The sequence below is a fragment of the Pelophylax lessonae genome (genome assembly GCF_965119305.1).
Source record: "Pelophylax lessonae genome assembly, chromosome: 4".
Classification (NCBI taxonomy): domain Eukaryota; kingdom Metazoa; phylum Chordata; class Amphibia; order Anura; family Ranidae; genus Pelophylax; species Pelophylax lessonae.
In genome coordinates this window covers 19131631-19158925 of record NC_138771.1, presented here as the reverse complement: position 1 = coordinate 19158925, position 27295 = coordinate 19131631, and the positions used below count along the sequence as shown (strand labels likewise).

Genomic DNA, 27295 nt, shown 5'->3' with positions numbered 1-27295 from the left:
CTTGGGAGAAAAGACAAACTGACATTCCTGATTCACAAGGACAGTAACTGATTCACCTCTTCTGCAGAAAAATGCCATTTACCTTGCTTGACTTATTAATAAGTCTATACAGGCATTTGTTAAGCATTAATGCTAGGGAAAGGGGGCTCAAATATACAAACAAAGGGGTCTCAGACCATGTTCTATCTTCATGTTCAAGTTCAAACCAGTGGCGGCTGGTGTTCAAAATTTTTTTTGGGGGGGGGAGGGGGCGCAAACAGAAAAATTTAATAGGCATTGCTTTGCGGCAAAAAACGCTGTAAAAAATTGCGTGACCCTAGGGACACACACCACCCCTCCCTCTCAAAAAAAGTTAACCCATTCACTACCAGTGTCATTTTACAGTAACAGTGCATATGTATAGCACTGATTACTGTAGAAATGTCACTGGTGACCCCAAAAATGTCAGTCAAGGGTCCGATCTGTCCGCCGCAATGTCGCAGTACCGCAAAAAAATCGCAGATCGCCGCCATTACGCGTTAAAAAAAAAAAAATGACAAAAATCTTTCCCTTTGTTAGTAAATGCGATAACTTTTGCGCAAACCAATCAAAATACGCTTTTTGCGACAAGTAGAACCGTATGATGACCATTCCTACACAGGGGAGAACTGACAGGCGGCTTGTTTACATTAGCCGCCTGCCTTTCTCCCTCTGCACCCGACGATCGCGAGTGACCGGCAAACCCGTCCGCCGGTCACACGCGCGGGGGGTCCGTGACCACGCGGGAGCGCGCCTCCGGTGGCGCGCGCTCGCTCCCTAGACCCTCACAGGCTAGCGACGTATCCCTATGTCGCTCTGCCTGTGAGGGGCTGACCGCCGACGTAAATAGTCGTGCGGCGGTCGGCAGGTGGTTAAAATAATAAAAAAAAAACACGGAATACAATGGATAAAGCGAAAATGTTGCCCACGGTGATAATTAAGGTGTTAGCTGCTGTTTTTTTTTGTTTTTTTTTTTAGAGCAAGTTGAAGAGCTAAAGCTAATACCTGACCGATTATCATAGATGTTTCTTTCTTTCAGTTTTTTTAAATAAGCTTTTTTGAGTTTAAGAAGGAATCTCGCTATAATTTATACCATCTCAATGATCACAGGACTTGAAAATATCTTGAATTAGCTATAAAGTGGACTGAAACAAGACTCTTTCTCAAAAGGAAGAACGCACAGAAGAAATGATTCTCACTGTGCCATACAAGACTGTCATAAAACCTGACACTACACAAATAAAAAGAACCGCTCTCATAAAAATTACACATGCTAAGTGGACAGTAAAAAATGATAATAAATCACATCTACAACCCTAACCAGACATGGTAGCGGTCTATGAGCAGTCAATCATCCCAAATGAGTACAATTAGGGAAACATGTATAGGTGATACAAGAACATGAAAGAAACCTATAACAGCACCATGTACAATAAAACAATCAAATGGAGAATGATTTAGCAAAAAGTAATTATTTCACAAATCATGTTGAAATTGTTCTTCACCTTAAACAAGCAGTAAAGTAAAGGGTCATTTTAAGAAGAAGCCTTGTTTCTTTTTTTCTTTTATTACAGTTGTAACGGAACAGGGCACCCCCCCCTGAGCGGGTACCTGCGTTGACAGATGCTCCTAGTGCTTCCCGAGGGCTCCAAGCACTCCACCAGACACCGTAAGCACTTCAGCCACAGCTTGGTTAGGGTCTTGGCATCTCCTACCCACCCTGGACCTACGACAAGGCTCCAGGTTCCTGTGGGTGAACCTCTCTTTCCCCAGAGAGTGCAGCACAAACAAGCTCTTACACAAGCTCTTACAAGAGCTCAGTGATTATCAAAGGGAGTATGGAGGACATAGCAATCCCTTGCAGCAGATTCCCCCAATAAGAGACAGAACTCTAAATTGAGGTGAAGGAACTCAAAACAATTTTATTGAACACGACTTATATACAGAATTTGGAACATCCCGCCCCCAACAACCGCTTTCCTATTGGTCAATTGTAAAGTACCTGTGGTCTCCTTCAGGTCCTCCTTAGCCATGCAAATGAGGACTTGAAAATGAGTCAGCAGGGATTGGTCAGATAGCTTGACCAGAAGGACTGCCATGAGCAATGAGACAGAAGCCCCCAGGGGGCAATCAATGTACACAATAGCCAGACACAGAACAATGGGAGGTCATTAGCACTTACAATGAGACAGGGCAATCCACATTTCCTCCCAATACACAAACAAAAGGAAAACCTTGCTGACATTGAAACATATGTAATATACACAGCATTTAGGAATTACAGATTTCATGGCAAATGGGAATAAATCTTAATATTTCTATATGGAGATGTTGCTAGCAAATATGAAGCAATCCAAACCATTACTTATCGGTCTTTAAATTCCAGTGATGGTGAATACCGTCACAACAGTGTTCTCTCCCCCAGGGGACAAAGTATACAGTATATTACCAAAAGTATTGGGACACTTGCCTTTACATTACACGCACATGCACTTTAATGGCATTCCAGTGTTAGTCCGTAGGGTTCAATATTGAGTTGGCCCACCCTTTGCAGCTATAACACCTTCAACTCTTCTGGGAAGGCTGTCCACAAGGTTTAGGGGTGTGTCTATGGAAAGGTTTGACCATTCTTCCAGAAGTGCATTTGTGAGGTCAGGTACTGATGTAGACGAGAAGGCCTGGCTCACAGTCTCCGCTCTAATTCATCCCAAAAGTGTTCTTTCGGGTTGAGGTCAGGATTCTGTGCAGGCCAGTCAAGTTCCTCCACCCCAAACTCGCTCATCCATGTCTTTATGGACCTTGCTTTGTACACTGCTGTGCAGTCATGTTGGAACAGGAAGGGGCCATCCCCAAACTGTTCCCACAAAGTTGGGAGCATGAAATTGTCCAAAATGTCTTGGTATGCTGACGCCTTAAGAGTTCCCTTCACTGGAACTAAGGGGCCAAGCCCAACCCCTGTAAAACAACCCCACACCATAACCCCCCTCCACCAAATGATTTGGACCAGTGCACAAAGCAAGGTCCATAAAGACATGGATGAGCGAGTTTGAGGAACTTGACTGGCCTACACAAAGTTCCTGACCTCAACCCATTAGAACACCTTTGGGATGAACTAGAGTGGAGATTGTGAGCCAGGCCTTCTCATCCACATCAGTACCTGACCTCACAAATGCGCTTCTGGAAGAAGGGTCAAACATACCCATAGACACACTCCTAAACCTTGTGGACAGCCTTCCCAGAAGAGTTGAAGCTGTTATAGATGCAAAGGGTGGGCCAACTTAAAGTTGAACCCTATGGAATAAGACTGTTATAAATCCATTAAAATCTCACATAAAAAACAAATAAAGTTTTGTCTACTTTTGTGTTGGGTTTTGAACTCATGGAGAACAATACGCCCTCCATGAGTTCAAAACCCAACACAAAAGTAGACCATTTAACCTGGATATTGAATGTCTCACTCCAAATATGTCTATAGACATATGTATGTAAAGCTGTGAACGTAAATAGTTGTATATATATATATATATATATATATATATATATATATATATATATATATAATGTCTATAATATGGATCTCCCTCTCTATTCCCAGAGAAGCAGTGCTCAGCCCTAAGCTAACACACTCCTGAAGAAGCAAGATATGGCGCGAAACATGTTGAGCTAACCATTTGGCAACCCTTGGGACCCTTCAGTTGGATACTGGTCACCTCTACTTACCTTACTTTCATGGCTGTGGCCAATAGGGTTATAGTATTTGTGATATTTGGAGTGAGAGATTCAATATCCAGGTTAAATGGTCTACTATTGTGTTGGGTTTTGAACTCATGGAGGGAGTATTGTTCTTTTTAACTTTATTTGTTTTTTATGTGAGATTTGAATGGATTTATAATAAAGTATATTTTTCCAAAATTTACTGTCTTGTAAGACTATGCTGTGCCATGTCGATTTACCTTTGTTTTTTGCTCAAATAATTTAGGATGAGGCACAGTTTATTATAACCGTGTCCACAGTGCCACTCTGTGGTGACACCCAACAAACACAAATTACCATTGCCCATCAGTGCCTTCTCATCAGTGTCACCTATAAGTGCTGCCTATCAGCGCCCATTAGTGCCACCTATCAATGCCCCTCAGTGCCCATCAGTGCAGCCTCCTCACTGCCTCCTCCTCAGTGCCCATCAGTGCCGCCTCATTAGTGCATATCAGTGCAGCCTATCAGTGCTGCCTTATCATTGCTGCCTATCAGTGCCCATTAGTGCCCATCAGTGCAGCCTCATCAGTGCCTCCTCAGCAGAGTTGTATAAAGTACTCGAAACCCATACTTGAGTAAAAGTACAAGTGCTCGATCAAAAAGTGACTTGAGTAGAAGTACTAAAGTATTCAACATTTTTTGTACTTAAGTATTGCAAGTAGTTTTTTTTAAAATTTTGCTACTCAAGTACTGAAAGTAAAAGTACAAGTACTGTGTTATGTAGTTATTAAAGAAAGAAGTCAGAAGTTTGAACATCATATTGTTTTTTATTATTTCAAATGCAGCTTTTATTTATACATACAGTAGCATTTATTTTCGTATGCGCTGATTTACACATGACATTATACACATGTTTTGAGCTTCATGAAACCTGCCATCTACTGTTCTGGCAGTGGTAATTTTTTATAATTGTAACGAGTAACTATGCAGCACAAAATAAAAAATATCGGAGTAGAAGTATTGAAATCATTGAAAAAATGTAGTGAAGTAAAAGTGGAAGTAGGAGAAAAAAATTCTACTCTAAGAAAGTACAGATACCGACTTTCGGTATTTAAGTACAGTAGTGAAGTAGTTCTACTTAGTTACTATACATCTCTGCTCCTCAGTGCCCACCAGTGCCGCCTCATCGTTGCCTATCAGTGCAGCCAATCAGCGCAGCATATCAATGCCCACCAGTGCCGCCTCATCAGTGCCTATCATTGCAGCCTATCAGTGCCGCCTCATCAGTGCAGCCTATCAGTGCTCATCAGTGCAGTCTCATCAGTGCCTCCTCCTCAGTTCCCACCAGTGCAGCCTATGAGTGCCACCTCATCAGTGGCGCCTCATCAGTGCAGCCTATCAGTGCAGCCTCATCAGTGCCTCCTCCTCAGCGCCCACCAGTGCCACCTCATCATTGCCCATCAGTGCAGCCTATCAGTGCCCATCAGTTCAGCCTATCAGTGTCCATTAGTGCAGCCTATCAGTGCCCATCAGTGCAGCCTCATCAGTACACATCAGTGAAGGAGAAAAATTACCTGTTTGCAAAATTTTATAACAAACTATGAAAAAGTTTTTTTTTTCACAATTTTCAGTCTTCATTTGTTTATTTAGCAAAGAATAAAAAAAAAACCCAGCGGTGATTAAATACCACAAAAAGAAAGCTCTATTTGTGTGAACAAAATGATAAAAATGTCATATGGGTACAGTATAGCATGACCGCGCAATTGTCATTCAAAGTGTAACAGCGCTGAAAGCTGAAAATTGGCCTGGGCAGGAAGGGGAGAAAGTGCCTGGTAGGAAAGGGGTTAAGAAATGACAAAATAATTTCTGAATTAACAGGTCCAGAGCAGAAATGTAAAAATTGGGGGGTGTACGGGGGGGGGGTGTACAGGAAGGGGTGTACGGGGGGAGAGGGGGTGTACGGGGGGGGGTGTACAGGAAGGGGTGTACGGGGGAGAGGGGGTGTACTGGGGGGGGTGTACAGGAAGGGGTGTACGGGGGGAGAGGGGGTGTACAGGAGGGGGGGAGGGGGTGTACAGGAAGGGGTGTACGGGGGGAGAGGGGGTGTACAGGAGGGGGTGTACAGGAAGGGGTGTACGGGGGGAGAGGGGGTGTACAGGAGGGGGTGTACAGGAAGGGGTGTACGGGGGGAGAGGGGGTGTACAGGAGGGGGGGAGGGGTGTAGAGGAAGGGGTGTACGGGGGGAGAGGGGGTGTACAGGAGGGGGTGTACGGGGGGAGAGGGGGTGTACGGGGGGGGTGTACAGGAAGGGGTGTACGGGGGGAGAGGGGGTGTACGGGGGGGGTGTACAGGAAGGGGTGTACGGGGGGAGAGGGGGGTGTACAGGAGGGGGGGAGGGGGTGTACAGGAAGGGGTGTACGGGGGGAGAGGGGGTGTACAGGAGGGGGTGTACAGGAAGGGGTGTACGGGGGGAGAGGGGGTGTACAGGAGGGGGGGAGGGGGTGTAGAGGAAGGGGTGTACGGGGGGAGAGGGGGTGTACAGGAGGGGGTGTACGGGGGGAGAGGGGGTGTACGGGGGGGGTGTACAGGAAGGGGTGTACGGGGGGAGAGGGGGTGTACGGGGGGGGTGTACAGGAAGGGGTGTACGGGGGGAGAGGGGGGTGTACAGGAGGGGGTGTACAGGAAGGGGTGTACGGGGGGAGAGGGGGTGTACAGGAGGGGGGGGTGTACAGGAGGGGGAGAGGGGGTGTACAGGAGGGGGTGTACAGGAAGGGGTGTACAGGAGGGGGAGAGGGGGTGTACAGGAGGGGGGGGGGAGGGGGTGTACAGGAAGGGGTGTACAGGGGGGAGAGGGGGTGTACAGGAGGGGGGGGGAGGGGGTGTACAGGAAGGGGTGGACAGGGGGGGGAGAGGGGAACTGGTAAAAATAAGGCAATTGGCATAAATCCAATCAGAGACAACCTCTGCACATGAAAACTTTATATTTACACAAATAGTTTACAGTTACATTTTATATTATTCCCCCATAATTTATGCTTCCTTCTCATTTGACAATAGCATTCTTATACTGTAAGCCAAAAAAATAAAAAACGAGTTGCATTATTAATGAGGAAATTCACAATAGATTGCACAGCTGATCCACAAACATAATTTGGATGTAAGAGTTTAAGAAGCCGCATTGTAAATGCTGACAGCTTGACAGCTCGGGGTAACAAAAATACAAACACTTCTACATAACTATTGTGCATTGATAACCCGCCGCCATTCCAACCAATCTGTTCATTTACCAGACACAATGCGCCGCAGACTCACAAAGCGCGTTCACCGCATTCTTCATACAGATTAGAAGGATCTATACATGTCATGTTAATCTATCCGGTACTCTATATGCTGGAGAAGTAAACAAGATTTTTATTTTTTTTCCTAGACACCAACATAAAAGAGCGGGATAAAGGAAGAAAGATACAACCGAGATAGTACGGGAAAATAATCTGCCCCGGGCTGTATTTTGTCATCTGCTTATGTATGTCCAGAGGGACCGCATCTGTCTCTCTATGAAACACACAGCTCAACAATTTACAAGAAAAATAAAAATTGTCATCCAATAGTCAAAAAACAGGAAAATCTAGATGAATTATGGAGGTGTCAAAAAAATACAAAAAAATAAATAAAATACAGTATATGTTGTGGTAAAATAAATTGACTCTACTTGTTGACACGCAGGGTTTTATGGTCCCTTTCTAGCCAACGTTACATAGTTGGTGAGGTTGAAAAAAGACACCAGTCCATCCAGTTCAACTTATGATAAGTGTGTGTATGATAAAATGTAAATATATAAATTGTACATGTAATATTATACAAAAAAAAATAAATACATTCTATATTAACCACTTAAGCCCCGGAAGATTTTACCCCCTTCCTGACCAGGGGGTATTTTGTGATTCGGCACTGCGTGACTTTAACGGACAATTGCGCGGTCGTGCGACGCTGTACCTAAAATAATTTGGCGTCTTTTTTTTCCCCACAAACAGAGCTTTCTTTTGGCGGTATTTGATCACCTGTGCGATTTTTTGATCACGCGCTATAAACAAAAAAAGAGCGTCAATTTTGCAAAAATAGCAATATTTTTCACATTTTTTTTATATGAAATTCCCCCCCAAAAAAAATGTAAAAATCTAAATTTTTTAACATTTTCGGCCAATTTGTTTTATGCTACCTGTGTTTGGTAAAAAAAATCGCAAAAAGCGTATTTTGATTGGTTTGCGCAAAAGTTATCGCGTTTACTAACTAAGGGAAAGATTTTTGTCATTTTTGTTGTTTTTTTTTTTAACGCGTAATGGCGGCGATCTGCGATTTTTTTTGCGGTACTGCGACATTGGGGCGGACAGATCGGACCCTTGACTGACATTTGTGACACTTTTGGGGGTCCCAGTGACATTTCTACAGTAATCAGTGCTATACATATGCACTGTTACTGTAAAAATACACTGGTAGTGAAGGGGTTAACTTTATTTGGGAGGGAGGGGCTGTGTGTATCCCTAGGGGCGTGCTTTCTACTGTGATTGGCTGTGGCTTGAGCTGTAAGGACACTGATCAACGGATCTACATACTAGATCCATGTGATCAGTGTCTTTACAGCGAGGAGAATGGGTCCGCTGGTCACACGCGCGGGGGGGTCCGTGACCACGCGGGAGCGCGCCTCCGGTGGCGCGCGCTCGCTCCCTAGACCCTCACAGGCAAGCGACGTAGACCTACGTTAGTTTGCCTGTGAGGGGCTGACCGCCGACGTAGATAGTCGTGCGGCGGTCGGCAAGTGGTTAAAACCATTACATTTTAAATAAATTAATTAGAACCGACACATGCACTCACCTTTGCATGCGAACTCGGGGGAACAAAGGGGCTATAAAAAAATGTTTTATTTTTATAAATTTTTTTTTTTTTTTACACTGTCGCTGTATATTTTTTTTATCACTTTCATTATTATCACAGGGAATTGAAATATGCCTTGTGATTGCAAAAAGGCAGTGACAGGTACTCTTTATAGCGAGATCTGGAGTCTATTAGACCCCAGATCTCTCCTCTGCCCTTAAAAGCATTTGATCACACCAAGATTTCTGTCATTTCATTTTTAGAAAATGCACCACTTACATCCGGGTTAACCGAAAGAGATGTATGCTCATTGCTTCTGGTTTTCTATATCAGAGAGGTGAAAAGAGCTATTCCGGTTCCTATAGACCCCAGATCTCTCCATAAAGAGTACCTGTCACTGCCTATTACTGTCACAAGGGATGTTTATATTCCTTGAGACAGCAATAAAAGTGATCAGATTTTTTTTTTTAAGGGACAGTGTAAAAAAAAAATATATATAAGTAACACATTTTTTTTTACATTTTTAAAAATTAAACATTTTTTAAAATTTTTAAAAGCGCCCCTGTCCCCCATGTGCTCATGCACCAAAGAAAACGCATTGAAAAATATATTTTTTTCTCATACTTACCTATATTTATAGATACCCCCTGGCATCAAACTCCTGATGAAACGCGTAGAGTCTTAGGATGTCAACATTTTTTGTGTGCCATATCTATGTCAATCATATATTTTTTTTCAATTTTTCATGTATATATCATCATGTATCAGTTAAATATGAATTAATTTATATGAATTATGAATTGTTATATGTCAGCTCTTTGTTTCAGATGCCTTTACCATATTTTGTAATTGTTATTATGTACTTCCTATGATCATGGAATATTGTTCAATTACTTTTTAACCACTTTAGCCCCAGCGGCAGTCTGGCGCTCCCAGGCAAAGTGCCATACATGTACGGCGCTCGCCTGGGTGTAGCTAGGGGGCGATCACACGCCGCCAGAGGCGCGCTCCCGCCCCCGCTCATCAGCTGGGGAGCCAGTGCGTGTGACTGGCGGCTCCGATGGCCACCGGCCACTCGCGATCTCCCGCAGCAGAGAGAGAAGGACAGACGGCTGATGTAAACACAGCCGTCTGTCATTCTCCCTGAAGTGATCACAGAGGCTATGTGATCCCGCTATATAGGATCGCATGTCTCTGTGATTACTTCACAAGCCACGCCCCCTGACAGTTAGAATCACGCCCCTAGGGACACATTTAACCCCTTGATCACCAGTACAGTTAACCCCTTCCCTGCCAGTGTCATTTTTACAGTAACAGTGCATATTTTTAGCACTGATTACTGTACTAATGTCACTGGTACCCCCAAAGGTGGCTCGCTCCCGCTGTATTCAGACACAGTGGGAGTCGGGCCAGGGGAGGAGAGGCAGTGATCACCGCCGCTCTTCCCCGATCGTCGGGGATCGATGTGTCAGACATAGCTGAACCTGCGATCTGTGTCTGTGTCACACAGTCCCCTCGCCCCACACACGTCAGTAAGCATGAGGCACACATTTAACCCCTTGATCACCAATAACCCCTTCTCTGCCACTGTCATTATTACAGTAACAGTGCATATTTTTAGCACTGATTACTGTAGTAATGTCACTGCTACCCCCAAAGGTGTCAAAAATGTCAGTTAGGTGTCTGATCTGTCCGCCGCAATGCCGCAGTCCCGCAAACAAAGAAAACGCAGATCACCGCCATTACTAGTAAAAAAAATAAAAATGACATATTTGGAAAAAAAAATGACATAAATCATTCCCGTAGTTAGTAAACGCAATAGCTTTTGCGCAAACCAATCAAAATGCGCTTATTGCAATTTTTTTTTACCAAAAATATGTAGCAGAAAACAAATTGGCCTAAAATGTTAAAAAAATTTTGATTTTTACATTTTTTTGAGAATTTCATATAAAAAAATGGGAAAAATATTTATTTTTTCAAAATTCTTTTTTTGTTTATAGCGCAAAAAATAAAAATCGTACAGGTGATCAAATACCACCAAAAGAAAGCTCTGTTTGTGGGGGAAAAAGGACGTAAATTTTGTGTGGGTACAGCATCGCACGACCGCGCAATTGTCCATTAAAGTCATGCAGTGCCAAATCGCAAAATAGGGCCTGGTCATTGAGCAGCCAAATCTTCCGGTCTGAAAGTGTTTAATAAGTTTGAAACTATTGTACTTTTTATATTTACTCTTGCAAAATGACCTGTCTCATTCAATGTCCCATGACCATTGTATTTTTTGCCTGTATACAAAGGAAACGCATACGTAAGTTGCGCCTGCAAATGTAAACAGTGTTCAAATCACACATGTTGAGGTATCGCTGCAATCGTCAGAGCGAGAGAAATAATTCTATTTAAGTCCTTATCTGTAAGTCTAAACTGGTAAAAATTTTGAAAGCGTCGCCTATGGAGATTTTTAAGTAGCGTAGTTTGTCACTATTCCATTCATCTACTTTGGTATTAATGAAATTAGCAACAGGTGCACTTGATGGGCAACAATGAGAGGACCTCCAAAACAGGAACGGTTTTACAGGTGGAGTCTACTGACACTTTTTTTCCATACTCATCTTTTCTGATGTTCACTAGTTTTGCATTTGGCTAGGGTCAGTGTCACTACTGGTAGCATGAGGAGATACCTGAACCCTATAGAGGTTACACAGGCAATCCAATTCTTCCAGGATGGCACATCAATACGTGCCATTGCCAGAAGGTTTGCTGTGTCTCCCAGCACAGTCTCAGGAGCATGGAGGAGATTCCAGGAGACAGGCAGTTACTCTAGGAGAGCTGGACGGGGCCGTAGAAGGTCCTTAACGCATCAGCAGGACCGGTATCAGCTCCTTTGTGCAAGGAGGAACAGGATGAGCACTGCCAGAGCCCTACAAAATGACCTCCAGCAGGGCACTGGTGTGAATGTCTCTGACCAATCAATCAGAAACAGACTTCATGAAGGTGGCCTGAGGGCCCGACATCCTCTAGTGGGCCCTGTGCTCACTGCCTGGCACCATGGAGCTCGATTGGCATTTTCCATTGAACACCAGAATTGGCAGGACCACCACTGGCGCCCTGTGCTTTTCACAGAGGAGAGCAGGTTCACCCTGAGCACATGTGACAGACGTGATGTGGAGAAGCCACGGACAACATTATGCTGCCTGTAACATCGTTCAGCATGACCGGTTTGGTGGTGGTTCAGTGATGGTCTGGGATGCATATCCATGGAGGGACGCACAGACCTCTACAGGCTAGACAATGGCACCCTGACTGCTATTAGGTATCAGGATGGAATCCTTGGACCCATTGTCAGACCCTACACTGGTGCAGTTGTTCCTGGGTTCCTCCTGGTGCACGACAATGCCCGGCCCCATGTGGTGAGAGTATGCAGAAAGTTCCTGAAGGATGAAGGAATTGATACAATTGAATGGCCCCCACGCTTACGCGACCTAAATTTATAAGAACACCTCTGGGACATTAGGTTTCGGTCCATCTGACGCAGCTGGGTTGCACCTCAGTCTGTTTAGGAGCTCAGTGATGCCCTGGTCCAGATCTGAGAGGAAATACCCCAGCACACCATCTGTCCTCTCATTAGGAGGATGCCCCGACGTTGTCAGGCATGCATACAAGCACGTGGGGGCCATACAAACTACTGAGGACCATTTCGAGTTCCTGCAATGAAATTTCAGCAAAATGGACTCGCCTGCTGCATCATTTTTTTCACTTTGATTTTCGGGGTGTCTTTGAATTCACCCCTCTGTAGGGTGATAATTTTCATTTCCATAAAAAGATGTGGCATCCTTTCCTTCCTAACACATTACCAAGTCCATACCAGTATAGATCCTAACACATTACCCAGTCCATACCAGTATAGATCCTAACACATTACCCAGTCCATACCAGTATAGATCCTAACACATTATCCAGTCCATACCAGTATACATCCTAACACATTACCCAGTCCATACCATTATACATCCTAACACATTACCTAGTCCATACCAGTATAGATTTTAACACATTACCCAGTCCACACCAGTATAGATCCTAACACATTACCCAGTCCATACCAGTATAGATCCTAACACATTACCCAGTCCATACCAGTATAGATCCTAACACATTACCCAGTCCATACCAGTATAGATCCTAACATATTACCCAGTCCACACCAGTATATATCCTAACACATTACCCAGTCCATACCAATATACATCCTAACACATTACCCAGTCCATACCAGTATAGATTTTAACACATTACCCAGTCCACACCAGTATAGATCCTAACACATTACCCAGTCCATACCAGTATATATCTTAACACATTACCCAGTCCACACCAGTATAGATCCTAACAAATTACCCAGTCCATACCAGTATATATCCTAACACATTACCCAGTCCATACCAGTATAGATCCTAACACATTACCCAGTCCATACCAGTATAGATCCTAACACATTACCCAGTCCATACCAGTATAGATCCTAACACATTACCCAGTCCATACCAGTATAGATCCTAACACATTACCCAGTCCATACCAGTATAGATCCTAACACATTACCCAGTCCATACCAGTATAGATCCTAACACATTACCCAGTCCATACCAGTATAGATCCTAACACATTACCCAGTCCATACCAGTATAGATCCTAACACATTACCCAGTCCATACCAGTATAGATCCTAACACATTACCCAGTCCATACCAGTATAGATCCTAACACATTACCCAGTCCATACCAGTATAGATCCTAACACATTACCCAGTTCATACCAGTATAGATATCCAGCATGAGATTTTTCCCCATTCAGATCTGATGTGTTTTCAAAGTGCTCCTTTCTTTTTTTTAGCACTGTATTAAACTCTGAATTGAAGCCCTTTGTGTAAATATTTAAATGGTTCAGCTCAGGAAAAGCATGGAGTCAGAATTTTAGGCTTCCAAACCTTTCAGATTTGTAGTCGGTATCTGAACATTTTATAGCTTCTCGGTGCCGGGGTGAACAAGAAAACAATAATGTTGATGGAACAGAAACAATCAATAACGTAGTAAACACAATGTTTATTATCTGGGTTTAAAGCTCCTAAAATACAGTCAACCAACTCCTGAGACCGAAGAGAAACTCCACTTTTATTTACCGTTTTCCTGCAAGTCAAAATGTAAAACGGACGATCACGGAAGCAATAAGTGCATTTGGAGCAAGATGAAAATCTGGGACCCCAGGAAATTTCATGTCAGAGGGGCTCAGAGTGCTCCTTGCTTCTCTAGTTATTTATTTTTTTGTTTCCCCATCTGGGTTCATTAAGCCAATGGTCTTCACTGCATCTGAGCACCACAAACAAAAAACAATCTTTAATTCATTTTTAATATTCAAAGCAAACTCCCCCATTCATGCCTCCATTCTTTAGCTTGTTGAGAGATCACTTTGCAAACCTCCCCTAGCATTTCTGCCCATGGCCATCTTGAGTAAGGGAAGATGATTCATATAGCATTTACTTCCTGGAATTCATCTGCCCTTAGCTCAGGCATGCAGACAGGGGAGTGTGCTTAGCTGAGAAAACCCCTCCTCCCCTCCTGAAGACTCCTGGGATGTATGACATCATTGGCCTAGGCAAGAAACTAGGAAGTAACTGAAGAAATAGATAAATATACCTTCCTATCTATTTACTAATGCTAGCAGTATATAGAAATAATCAATGTTGATTGGGAAAGTGAAGTTCCACTTTAAAGTGGTTGTAAACCCTTCCATATACCAAGTGAAGTGACTGGTCTCAGGCGATACAAAGAGACGAAACAAATCCTCCTACATACAGTATCTCACAAAAGTGAGTACACCCCTCACATTTCTGTAAATATTTTATTCTATCTTTTCATGTGACAACACTGAAGAAATGACACTTTGCTACAATGTAAAGTAGTGAGTGTACAGCTTGTATAACAGTGTAAATTTGCTGTCCCCTCAAAATAACTCAACACACAGCCATTAATGTCTAAACCACTGGCAACAAAATTAAGTACACCCCTAAGTGAAAATGTACAAATAGGGCCCAATTAGCCATTTTCCCTCCCCGGTGTCACGTGACTTGTTAGTGTTACAAGGTCTCAGGTGTGAATGGGGAGCAGGTGTGGTAAATTTGGTGTTATCGCTCTCACTCTCTTATACTGGTCACTAGAAGTTCAACGTGGCACCTCATGGCAAAGAACTCTCTGAGGATCTGAAAAAAAAGAATTGTTGCTCCACATAAAGATGGCCTAGGCTATAAGAAGTTTGCAAAAGCCCTGAAACTGAGCTGCAGCACGGTGGCCAAGACCATACAGCGGTTTAACAGGACAGGTTCCACTCAGAACAGGCCTCGCCATGGTCGACCAAAGAAGATGAGTGCACGTGCTCAGCGTCATATCCAGAGGTTGTCTTTGGGAAATAGACATATGAGTGCTGCCAGCATTACTGCAAAGGTTGAAGGGGTGGGGGGGGGGGGGGGGTCAGTCTGTCAGTTCTCAGACCATACGCCGCACATACTGTATATATTGATTGAACCAGATGGACTTATGTCTTTTTTCAACCTGACTAACTATGTAACTATGTAACACTGCATCAAATTGGTCTGCATGGCTGTCGTCCCAGAAGGAAGCCTCTTCTAAAAACGATGATGCATAAGAAAGCCCGCGGACAGTTTGCTGAAGACAAGCATGTCCTGTGGTCTGATGAGACCAAGATAAATGTATTTGGTTCAGGAGGATCACGATGAGCACTGCCAGAGGCTTACAAAATGACCTCCAGCAGGCCACTGGTGTGAATGTCTCTGACCAAACAATCAGAAACAGACTTCATGAGGGTGGCCTGAGGGCCCGACATCCTCTAGTGGGCCCTGTGCTCACTGCCCAGCATCGTGGAGCTCGATTGGCCATTGTAGGTACGAGGAGAACCAGGATAGAGCATGCAATCCAGTGTAAAATGCAAGTGCTCCACCATTATGTGCAATTGCCCCTCACCTTAAGACTCAATATCATTCGCTTCAATTGAATCAGTAATCTCCATAGGCTAGTCACTTAATGTTGAAAGGTATTCAGACGACCAATACATGGAACAAGAATGGAAATCTAGATAGTGTAGAGGTAATGTACAGCTTTATTCTAAAAAACATGTAGTCTTAAAGTTTAAAATCGCTTTGGCAATCAATCAAGTGAGACCGCAGGGTCACACACGAGAAAGACGCTAGTACAATCGAACTTCCGGTCTTTGGTGCTGACTGGAAGTGACGTCACCCGGCTCCTTCTGACACGTATCACTGACACGTGACTTTCTCAAGGGCAAAACCCTCTCATGATTGCTTCCAAAATGGATTATGGACCACGGGATTTGTAGTGTGCATAGAGCTGTGTACATGACCGCAACTATCCCCCTTTCCTCAATCATACAGTCTCTTTTTCACATCAGAGCCCCACCTTTAACCACTTTACCGCTGCTCACTAGAGCTCTACTGCGGCAAAGTGGTTCGTTATCGTCTGGCAACGTAGACCTACGTCGCCAGATGCTCCCGCTGTATTCAGTCACAGCGGGAGTCGGGCCAGGGGAGGAGCAGCGGCGATTGCCGCTGCTCTTCCCCGATCGTCGGGGAATCGAGTCTGGAGATCTGCCCGCTTGTGTAAACACAAGCGGGCGGATCTCCTAAGTGACAGGCAGGGTCAGATTGCAGGGTTCAGCGTAGCTGAACCTGCGATCTGTCCCTGTGTCACTCAGTCCCCTCCCCCCACACACGTCAGTAAGCACCAGGCATACATTAACCCCTCCCTCTCCAATAAAATTAACCCCTTCCCTGCCAGTGTCATTTTTACAGTAACAGTGCATATGTATAGCACTGATTACTGTAGTAATGTCACTGGTACCCCCAAAAGTGTCAAAAATGTCAGTCAAGGGTCCGATCTGTCTGCCACAATGTCGCAGTCCCGCTATTACTCGTTAAAAAAAAAACACCAAAAACAACTGAAATCTTTCCCTTAGTTAGTAAACGCAATAACGTTTGCGCAAACCAATCAAAATACGCTTATTGCGATTTTTTTTACCAAAAATATGTAGCAGAAAGCAAATTGGCCTAAAATGATAAAAAATTTTGATTTTTACATTTTTTTGGGGGGGAATTTCATATAAAAAAATGTGAAAAATATTGTTATTTTTTCAAAATTGTCGCATTTTCTTGCTTATAGCGCAAAATGTAAAAATCGCACAGGTGATCAAATACCACCAAAAGAAAGCTCTGTTTGTGGGAAAAAAAGGATGTAAATTTCGTTTAGGTACGGCGTTGCATGACCGCGCAATTGTTAGTTAAAGTCGCACAGTGCCGAATCGCAAAAAGTGGCCTGGACGTAAGACAGCAAAATCCTCCGGTGGTAAAGTGGTTAAGGATTTCGTAAAACAGGAATATAATCTGATGACAACCAACATGATGATCAGTAAAGCAATTAAGGGGAACCCAGGCAGACCTATAATCTCTGGTATTGGAAAGATCACTGAAAATATCTCAGGCTGGGTGGAAAATATCTTAAAGCGGTAGCAAACTCCTGCATCTTTTTTTATTTACATTGAAGCCTATAATAAAGCTTACCTGTAGGTAAAATTAATATCTCCAAAATGTGCCAAATTTAGGAGATATTCCAGTGAACAGCAGCCGGTGATGTCACCGGCGCATTCACTCTAAAGAAGCGGCATACCCGTGCCGTTCTTTTAGAGCTCTGTGCCGTGGCTGTGACCGTACTGTAAAAAGTACAGCTTATTCAGTAAATGAACTAAACTTGCTTTTTAAACTGTTATTTTTTTTTTTATTTTTTTATTACAAATGGAATAACAAAGACAGAATTACAATAAGAACATTTCATCTATACAGTTAAGGCCTGACAGGACAGAAATCAACAGTATCATCTACTGAATCCCAACAATCACCCAACTGTAGGAGGTACAAGATGGAGCCCACACAAGCAAACTAAACTGGAGCCTTTTCCCTGCAGTGCCCCCTAGTGGCAGAAATTCAGATTTATCTTGTTTGAGAACTGCATTGAGAAGTACAGTGTTACTTGAACTGTATTCGAGGATTTGCTTGTCTTCGGCTAAGAGAACTTGCAAGAATTTAAGACTTTACATAAAGTCTAAGAAATCTTTCATTAAGGTCTTCATGTTAAACAGTTTGGATATTGTGTCACAGATATATTACTTGTCATAGTAAAATATAATATTCCACACTTCTTTATCCAATTTTCCAGGAAACCCCCCCCCCCCCCCCAAAAAACAACTTTGAAAAAAAACGTGAAAAAAACGTTTTTTTCCCACAATTTTTCAAAAAAAAATGTCAGGCCTTCCCATCTCTATACAATCAATAATAAAGTTTAAATGAAACCACTCAGAAACAGAAATATACTACCTGGATACTACAATGCATTTTAAAGGAACACGTCTTCAAACATCCTTGTACTGTACAGAAAACCAACAGACTGCCCCACATACCTAAAGGGGTAACAGCTTTTATTTTAGGCACAAAGAATCTGTCATCAATAGTTAGGCCCATAAGATAGAATAAGATCCGTTCAGACACCACAGATGTATAACTGGAACACCACTGGAGGGATTTCATAAATCAGGGATATAATCCCATGACAACCAAAAAAACCCAGGCAGACCTATAATCTCAGCTATTTGAAAACCCACTAAAAATACCTCAGGCTGGTTGGAATTATCTGAAGATCTCTGGTCTGTGAAACATCCAGCTACATTCAAGCCACAACCGACCTAAACAAACTCATTGCCATTGGCCTTGTACCTGAAGGAACCATCCTAGCGACCATAGATATGGAATCCTTATATACCAACATTCCCTAAAATTATGGTATTGCAGCATGCCTTAGGTATCTTCAGAAACTGGATCAACCTGCTGAACCAATTACAAACCAAATATAGTTTATGCTGATCCATAATAACTTTTCCTTTGACCAGGACCTCTACTTGCAGCAGATGGGAGTGAAAACAGGATCAAGGTTTGCCACCAAAACACAAATCTTTTTAATAAAAGGGAGTGAAGAAAATGCACAATACCGCAACAAATGCAAAAAACTCACTCACTCACCCTGCGCTCTAATTTTACCAGAGATAACAATTGTATATAAACAAGGAACCCTAGATGGCCATCAGGGTGTCTGAGGGTATGGCAAACATCCGGAAGGGTTTTAAGGATCATAATGTATCCCTACATTTTCGTGAATTCCATAATAGAGATTCCACACATCTTAAATTCTGGGGGGTGGAAAGGGTGGATCCAGTATGGAGAGGATCCAATAGAGTTCGCAAACTTTCCAAACGCGAAACACACTGGATCTACCTTACAGAATCCTTACATCCCAAAGGCTTAAATATTGATTTAGATATCAATTGCTTTATCAGTAACTATTAATAATATATGTGGGTCATCTATCTGTAGTCTAGTTTTAAAAAAATTTTCTAACTTTTATTCTTGGTGTTGTTTGTTTTAAGTGGTGTTTTAAGAATTTTTATTAATTTTTAAGAAAATATTGAGTATTAATCTTTTATTTCTCCAGTTTATCAAGGTAGATTGGGGGCAATTTTTTAGGATTTACCTATATTTATTTATATATTTATTATCGCATAAACGCTGGAGCATTAAATGTATTTAACAGTTTTATCCAATACTGAATGTTCTTATCTGCTAATATTAATTTAGAATATTATCAATTCCTTTTGATTAGCCAATTGATGTGGTTTTATGTTTACAATAACATGTTTTTTGATTCAATGTTTTTTATGACCCAGTTTAGTATAACTTTTATATATGTACAATGATAGGCATTTGGATAAATGTATGGATGCCGTACATAAGTAAATATGGCCCATATATCCGCAGCCCGTTTTGCTGTCCGATCATTTTCCAATGTGGTTTTACCCGGAGGAAGGGCCGGAAGTTGACTATATGCGGTATGTGCGGATTTAGCGTCCGGGGCGGAAGTTCTGTCACAGGCGCTGACGTCATGAGAATGGAAGTCAGCAAGTCCCGTTCACTTCCAAGTTAACGGCGAGTGGGCCGAATGCGCCTGCGCCGTGGGTTATACAAATATCGGCCGACCGCGCCGCGCACACACGCTCTCAGTGGAAGTCCTTACGACGAAACGCGTCAGACCGTGTGTGCGCGGTCGCCTAAATACTGATGCCACGCTTGGCCACGCTACAGCTACCTGGAGGATACGGGACCGATACAGCGGGGGTCACAGAGCGTGCATGCTTTTACTGAATGCCTTCATTCCAATTCATTTCTGTAAGTAGAAACCTTGAGGGGAGAGGGTCTTTTGTGGTATAATTTGTTTCATTAAAAGTTGCGGAATTACACTATGTGCCCCCACTCTATTTATTTACATGATACCATGAATGGAGTTTTCTATGAAGGCTATTAAGTGTCACATGGAATCTCGATCCTATGAGTTTGGAGTCACATATTTATGGATCGGTGCATCCTTTGAGGGAGAGTTTTGATCGAACATCTGGTGAGTTTCCAGAGAGAGGGGGGAGCACCGGTGATTGGTGGATGATTAAGAGATCCTTCACACCCTTTTCCCTGCGTGTTGGACTGTTACTCACTGGAATTGTTTGGGATTAAAACTTCAGACTGTGTCATCATTCTTCCCATGAAGAAGTGACCTTAGTATTGTTATCAGCAGACTATGCTCATTAGCGCTGCTGGTGTTGTGGACCTGTCTATACGGTTTTAGATTCTCCATTACACCTTTGTCAACAAATCTTTTTAAGGATAAAATAGAGAAGAACCTGTCTACATGCCCTGTAAAACCCATGGCCTACTGCTGCTTCATTGATGATGTTCTGATCTGGACTGCCAGTGAGGAGAATCTTTCCCAATTCCACAGAAGCTAAAATCAGGCCATAAGCAAGGGTGTAGGAACCCACACAAATCTGGGGGGGACAGATTTTTTACTCGCCAGGTATATGCTTTTTCAGTAAACTGCGAGAGTGTGTGTGTGTGTGTGTGTGTGTGTGTGTGCGTGTGTGTGTGTGTGTGTGCGTGTGCATGAAAAATCTCAATGATTGCAGAGTGCCACAGCATTGTACCCCAATGATTGCAGAGTGCCCACAGCATTGTCCCCCAATGATTACAGAGTGCCACAGCATTGTACCCCAATGATTGCAGAGTGCCCACAGCATTGTACCCCAATGATTGCAGAGTGCCACAGCATTGTACCCCAATGATTGCAGAGTGCCCACAGCATTGTACCCCAATGATTGCAGAGTGCCCACAGCATTGTACCCCAATGATTGCAGAGTGCCCACAGAATTGTACCCCAATGATTGCAGAGTGCCCACAGTGACAGCATTGTACCCCAATGATTGCAGAGTGCCACAGCATTGTACCCCAATGATTGCAGAGTTCCACTGCCACAGCATTGTCCCCCAATCAATGCAGAGACCAGCGTGCGTGCTCCCTTCAACCCAATGCACTTACCTGGCGGCGGCGGCTCGGCTATCGGCGGCGGCGGGAAGGTGAGCGGCTTCTCCCTCGTCCCCTTCTGTGGCGGGAACCGGCGGGCGGCCTCTCCTCTTCTCTGTGGCGGGAACCGGCGGGAAGGTGAGCGGCGGTGACGGTGAGTGACTGACGCACGCACCGGCACCGCCCCCATTGCGACGTCAGCGATCGGATGTCCTGGATGATGATTGGTCCAGGCTGGAGACTAGACCAATCACAGCCAGGACATCACGAAAGTGGGGGTGGCCAAGCGCTCTTTCCTGCGCCCAGGTTACGCCCCCAGAAGGCAGCCAATCGGCGCCTTTCTGGGTCGTAAACCCCCCCCCTAACAGTAGGTGTTCGGAAGCCGAATGCACTGGACATTTTTACAGCGTAATCAGCACTCTCCAAGTACTAAACTGGGGGGGATTTCACCATACCTGTCCCCCCCCGCATTATTTCCTGGGGGGGATGTGTCCCCCCCCGTCCCCCCCGGTTCCTACGCCCATGGCCATAAGATACAATCGGATCTGTTCACACGTCACACAGTAATGCCACAGGAAGGATTTCATAAAGCAAAGATAAGCAAAGCAATTAACATCCCTTGAACTAGTCTTTTGCATTATAAATAGGCTGAAATGGATAATCGGGTCCCACTGGTGGTCACCTATAACACATGCCTGGAAGTTCTTAGAAAGATCACAAAAGAGCTCCAGCCTATTCTTCACAAAGACAAATAACTTTGAGAAATACTCTGAGAGCCAACTCATATTGACACCCACCTAGTCTAAGACAGCCGTATTATTGGGAGCCTGGCATCACCAGTCAGCCACACTGGTAAAAAGGAAAACAGCCTTTCATTTTTCGAAAGGGAAAACAAAACAACCTCTATGCAGCACAAAATAAACAAAACAGTCTACACTTATAATTCAGAATCAAAATTGTGGCTCACCGCTCGCAAAACTTGTCCCTTAACAGGGTTATATCCCGGCCTGCCTCAGGGGTTCGAAGGCCAGTCCCTTAGCAGTGTCTCAGTCACAAGCAGTCTACCACTATGTCTCCTAAAGGCCCGTACACACGAGTCGAAATTCGGCCGGAAATTTTCATCCGACGACCGATCTGCCGATTTTCGGCTTGTTAGTATGATGCTTCCGACAACCGACTCCGACTTTTCGGCCAAAAAAAATCTGGTGTGTAGGCTATAAAATTTTTATCCTCCGTCAAAACACGTCCGATTTTCGTGCAGTCAGTACAGATTTCGACAGGGAAAAATCTTATGAGCAAGACTGGGCATGCTCAGAGATGAAAGAACACAAAGAAAGCAAACCAACACATGACATCACTTCTGAAGTAGAATTTTGTCATGCGGGAAAATTCGTGTGCAGTCGAGGCACATTCCAACCAACAAAACACCACTCTGGACAAAAGATGGACGACTGGTCGGCGGAAATTCGTTGCGTGTGTACTAGGCTTAAGTGTGTCCTCCTTAGCACTCTTTCCTGTTTCTTTTTCAGGCCTCTTCTGCAGGCGGGTTAACCCTTTCAGGACCCAAGTCCCTGTAATCAGGGTTGGAGGCTCTTTCCCACCCAAAGGGAATTCAACATGCCATACAAGGACTTAACAATCTTGGAAAACTGTAGGTTTGTTTTTCCCATTCATTCCAGGACCCCTCATCCTGCATGGGTGAGAACCCCTGAGTACTGTACTTAGATCATGCCCCTTAAAGGGACCAATAATGGGACCAAATAATGGCATACCAGCCTTCCAGGACCCATCCCTGGTGTCCAATACACAGCTTATTGTTCGAAGTTCCCAAAACAACACAATACCAAAAGTAACAGCTCCCTTGTAGCAAAAGAGACATGAAACCTGCTACATATCCACAGTACCCATAAGATGCCAGTACCAGGACCACAGTAGGGGTACAGATAAGAGGGTCACTTCTGCTGCAGAACCTCAAGTGTTGTATACTTGATTATGTGCAACAAAATACCCTACAACGATTTATATTGGAGGATGGCCAGGGCTGGCCCAAGACATTGTGCTGCCTGGGTCCAAGAATAAAATGCTGCCCCCCCCCCAAAAAAAAATCACGCCCACCAAAAGGCCTCCACATCCATTATTTTATATAAATTATATATATTGCTATCTTCTTCCATAACTCACCACCGGTCCTCCTGTCACTACTGTGTCTGCCACAGCCACTGCACTAGAAGATCCAGCCTGCCCTGCGTGAGATGTTTGACGTCATTGCGCACACCCCAATGACAGGAGGGAAGTTCTCCGGAGGAGATGCTCCGCTTCCTCATACTCATCACATTGCACTACAGGCGGCAGTATGAGATGGGGAAATGCCGCCCGTAACGCGCCGCAAACTGATGACACACAAAACGGCTGGAAAAAAAATTCTTTGGAGTCAATTTGCTGCCCCTCTCATACTGGTGCCTGGGTCCACTGAATCCAGCGGGACCCATAGTAGGGCCGGCCCTGGGGATGGTTCAAACCTTCCGCCAACTACTGAACTTTCATAGATTCACAAATAACATCAATATAGATGTTCCTGTAGCGGTCCATTTCTGCAGAAGAGGCCACGGCATTAATGATATCATGATTATGGTACTGACAAGGAACCCTAAATCACAGAAAGAGAGAATGGAATAAGAATCTTAATTCATAAAAAAAACTCCAGACTCTAAACTGTGGTCTGAATAGGGGCAGGAATTTTATGTGCCACTCTGATTTTAATTGAATTTCTGACCTCTGACTATAAAGCCTGCTTTTTCTCAAGCCGTATATCATAGAAATCTAGACATTTTAAAAGGATATATATGGTCTCTCCAAGGGTAATTATGGTAAGACTGTAAATATACCCACTAAAAGCAATATTTACATAGGCGACTTTATAAAATACATACATTACCAAAAGTATTGGGACACCTGCCTTTACACACACATGAACTTTAATGGCATCCCAGTCTTAGTCTGTAGAGTTCAATATTGAGTTGGCCCACCCTTTGTAGCTATAACAGCTTCAACTCTTCTGGGAAGGCTGTCCACAAGGTTTAGGAGTGTCTATGGGAATGTTTGACCATTCTTCCAGAAGCACATTTGTTAGGTCAGGCACTGATTGGGTGTTCTATTGGGTTGAGGTCAGGACTCTGTGCAGGCCAGTCAAGTTCCTCCACCCCAAACTCGCTCATCATTGTCTTGTCATGCCTTGTCATGGTAAAACAGGTAGGGCTAACCCCAAACTGTTCCCACATAGTTAAAGCCAGGGCTTTGAGAATAGGTGCAGGTACTCCCCTCTTCTAAGTCACCCCTTGTCTCCCCCCTCTACCCACCTCCGAGCGCTGTCCTTTGGTTCCACCCTCTACCACCCACCAGTAACCCCCTTTTAGAGAATACAGAACCAAGTATCATGTTGTGGTTCTAGGTCATTTCTATGGAATTTGTTAATGATAACTAGATAAGCAGTAAAATAGATCCCCTGGAATCAGCAACAATAGACCCCCCCTCCAACAATAGATCCCCTCTGCAACAATAAATCTTCCTCTGCAACAATTGCCCCCCCCCTAATAAATCTTCCCCTGCAACAATAGACCATCCCCAACAACAATAGCCCCCCAGCAACAATAGTTCCCCCAAGCAACAATAAATCGTCCACTGCAACAATAGCCCCCACCCACAACAAAATGCCCTCCAGCAACAATAGATCCACCCCAGCAACAATAGATCCCCCAGCAACCGGCATTAATAGGCCCTTCAGCTTACCCCTCTGACCCCAGCACCCCTTTGCCATTGCATACATTCAGACTAGAGGTGCCGGAAATGTGTTCATCTGCGTTCCCGCTGAAATAAAGCCCTGATAAAAGCATGACATTTTCCAAAATGTCTTGGTATGCTGATGCCTTAAGAGTTCTCTACATTGGAACTAGGGGGCCAAGCCAAACCCTGGAAAAACAACCCCACACCATAATCCCTCCTCCACCAAATGATTTGGACCAGTGCACAAAGCAAGGTCCATAAAGACATGGATGAGCGAGTTTGGGGTGGAGGCCTGCACAGAGTCCTGACCTCGATAGAACAGATTTGGGATAAATTAGCACGGAGAATGCGAGCCAGGCCTTCTCATTCAACATCAGTGCCTGACCTCACAAATGTGCTTCTGAAAGAATGGTCAAACATTCCCATACACACACTCCTAAACCTTGTGGACAGCCTTCCCAGAGATTTGAAGCTGTTATAGCTGCAAAGGGTGGGCCAACTCAATATTGAACCCGACGGACTAGACTGGGATGTCATTTAAGTCCATGTGCGTCCCAATACTTTTGGTAATATAGTGTACTGTATATACTGTACATTCAGAAAAACATGCATAGAGAAAAGCAAGCATTTTAAAAGGTCTTGCATCCTCATTGAGGTGACTAATTTGCCTAGACTAGAAATCTCCCAGTTCAAAGGTCTCCAATCTATAAGGCAGGCTCCACATTCAGCTGGCTACAAGATTTTATCTGGCCCACAGATAGGGTCAATGTTGTATCTTATATGTGCACAGGTTAGCAGAGGCTGCCCATGGCCTCTGCTTTTCTGCTTTTGCTGTAAGGAGGGGACCCTAATGTAAAGGGGGACTCTCATGTAAGGAGGAACTCTAATGGGGACCTATCAACCCCAGTTGGCTGATCTTGTGCATGTAAAATGGGGACCCCACTGTAAGCCATTAGGAAGGGGCAACCGGCTCCCAAATCCAAGATGGTGGTATGGGAACCTATCAAGCGGTGAAGACTTTAGGTGCCAGCAAGACAATGCTGAACCTAATAGACTGGCACATCTTTCCAAAAAGTCATCAGCTATAATAATTGTAATCGCTGACTTTTCTGTTGTAAAAGCAAGGCTTTTTTTTTCCAGTGGGAATGCTGGGGGAAAGCGGGTGATGGAGGGTCTATTGGTGCTCACTGCTGTGAGATCTATTGTCGCTGGGGGGGGATCCATTGTTGTAAGGGGCTGGGGGACCATTGTTGCTGGGGGACTCTGTTTTTGTGGGGAGTTGGGGTCTTTTGTTTCTGGTGGGGGATCTATTGTTGCTAGGGGGTCTTTTTTAGCTGGTAGGGGATCTATTGTAGCTAGGGAAGTTCTAATGTTTCAGGGGTCTTTTAGGTTGTAAAAGCAAGGCTTTTTTTTTTCAGTGGGAATGCGGGGGGAATGCAGGTTATGGAGGGTCTATTGGTGCTGGCTGCTGGGAGATATATTGTCGCTGGAGGGATCAATTGTTGTAAGAGGCTGGGGGGGGGGGTCCATTGTTACTGGGACGCTCTGTTTTTGTGGGGAGTTGGGGTCTTTTGTTACTGGTGTGGGATCTATTGTTGCAAGAACGTCCATTTTAGCTGGTGGGGGATCTATTGCTGCTGGGGGTCAATTGTTGCTGAGAGGGATCTACTGTTGAGGAAGGGTCTATTGTTGCTGGCTGATGGAGGGTCTATTGACAAGGGACATGTCTGTTGAGAGATCTACTGTTGCTTGGGGGGTATGGTTGCTGGGGTGGATCTATTGTTGCTAGGGGAATCTATTGTTGCTGGGGGCATCTGTTGGTGCTGGGGGGTATATTTCTGCTGTCTGGAAGGGATTTATTTGACTGCTTTTCTTGTTATTAACAGATTATATACACATTAGTTAGCACCACAAAATAAGATTTGGTTCTGTATTCCCTAAAAGGGGCGGTACTGGGAGGTGGGTAGGGGGAGGAACCAAGGGATGTTGCTCGGAGGTGGGTAGAGGGTGGAAAAAAGGGGTGATTCAGAAGCAAGGAGTTCCTGCACCCAGGGCTGTCTTTAACGCAGGGCAAAAGGGGCAGCATCCCCGGGCCCAGTCATTGCTGTGGGGCCCAAAACAGCTGACCTTTGAGACCTCATTGCCCACAAATAGTTGATACGTGGATTCGGGGGGGCCCAAGAAAATATTTGCTCGGGGTTCAATCAATATTAAAGACGGCCCTGCCTGCACCCATAAGAAAAAAAAAAAAAAAAAGCCCTGTGTAAAAACAAGTGAAGTTTCCACAAATACAACAAGTACAGACCATGCCTAATAATACAAAATTGAACCATTGTTCTGATTGGACAGTGAATCAGCAGCACACTGATAAGCTATATCTTCTGCTCACTTCACTCTTTCCTACC

General features: G+C 44.2%; 1 protein-coding gene across 1 annotated transcript in view; it reads right to left on the bottom strand.

Annotated features, from left to right (window-relative positions):
- Positions 1-27295, bottom strand: part of MEGF11 (multiple EGF like domains 11) — a 1080387-nt gene that overhangs the window by 483512 nt on the left and 569580 nt on the right. The window lies entirely within an intron of this gene.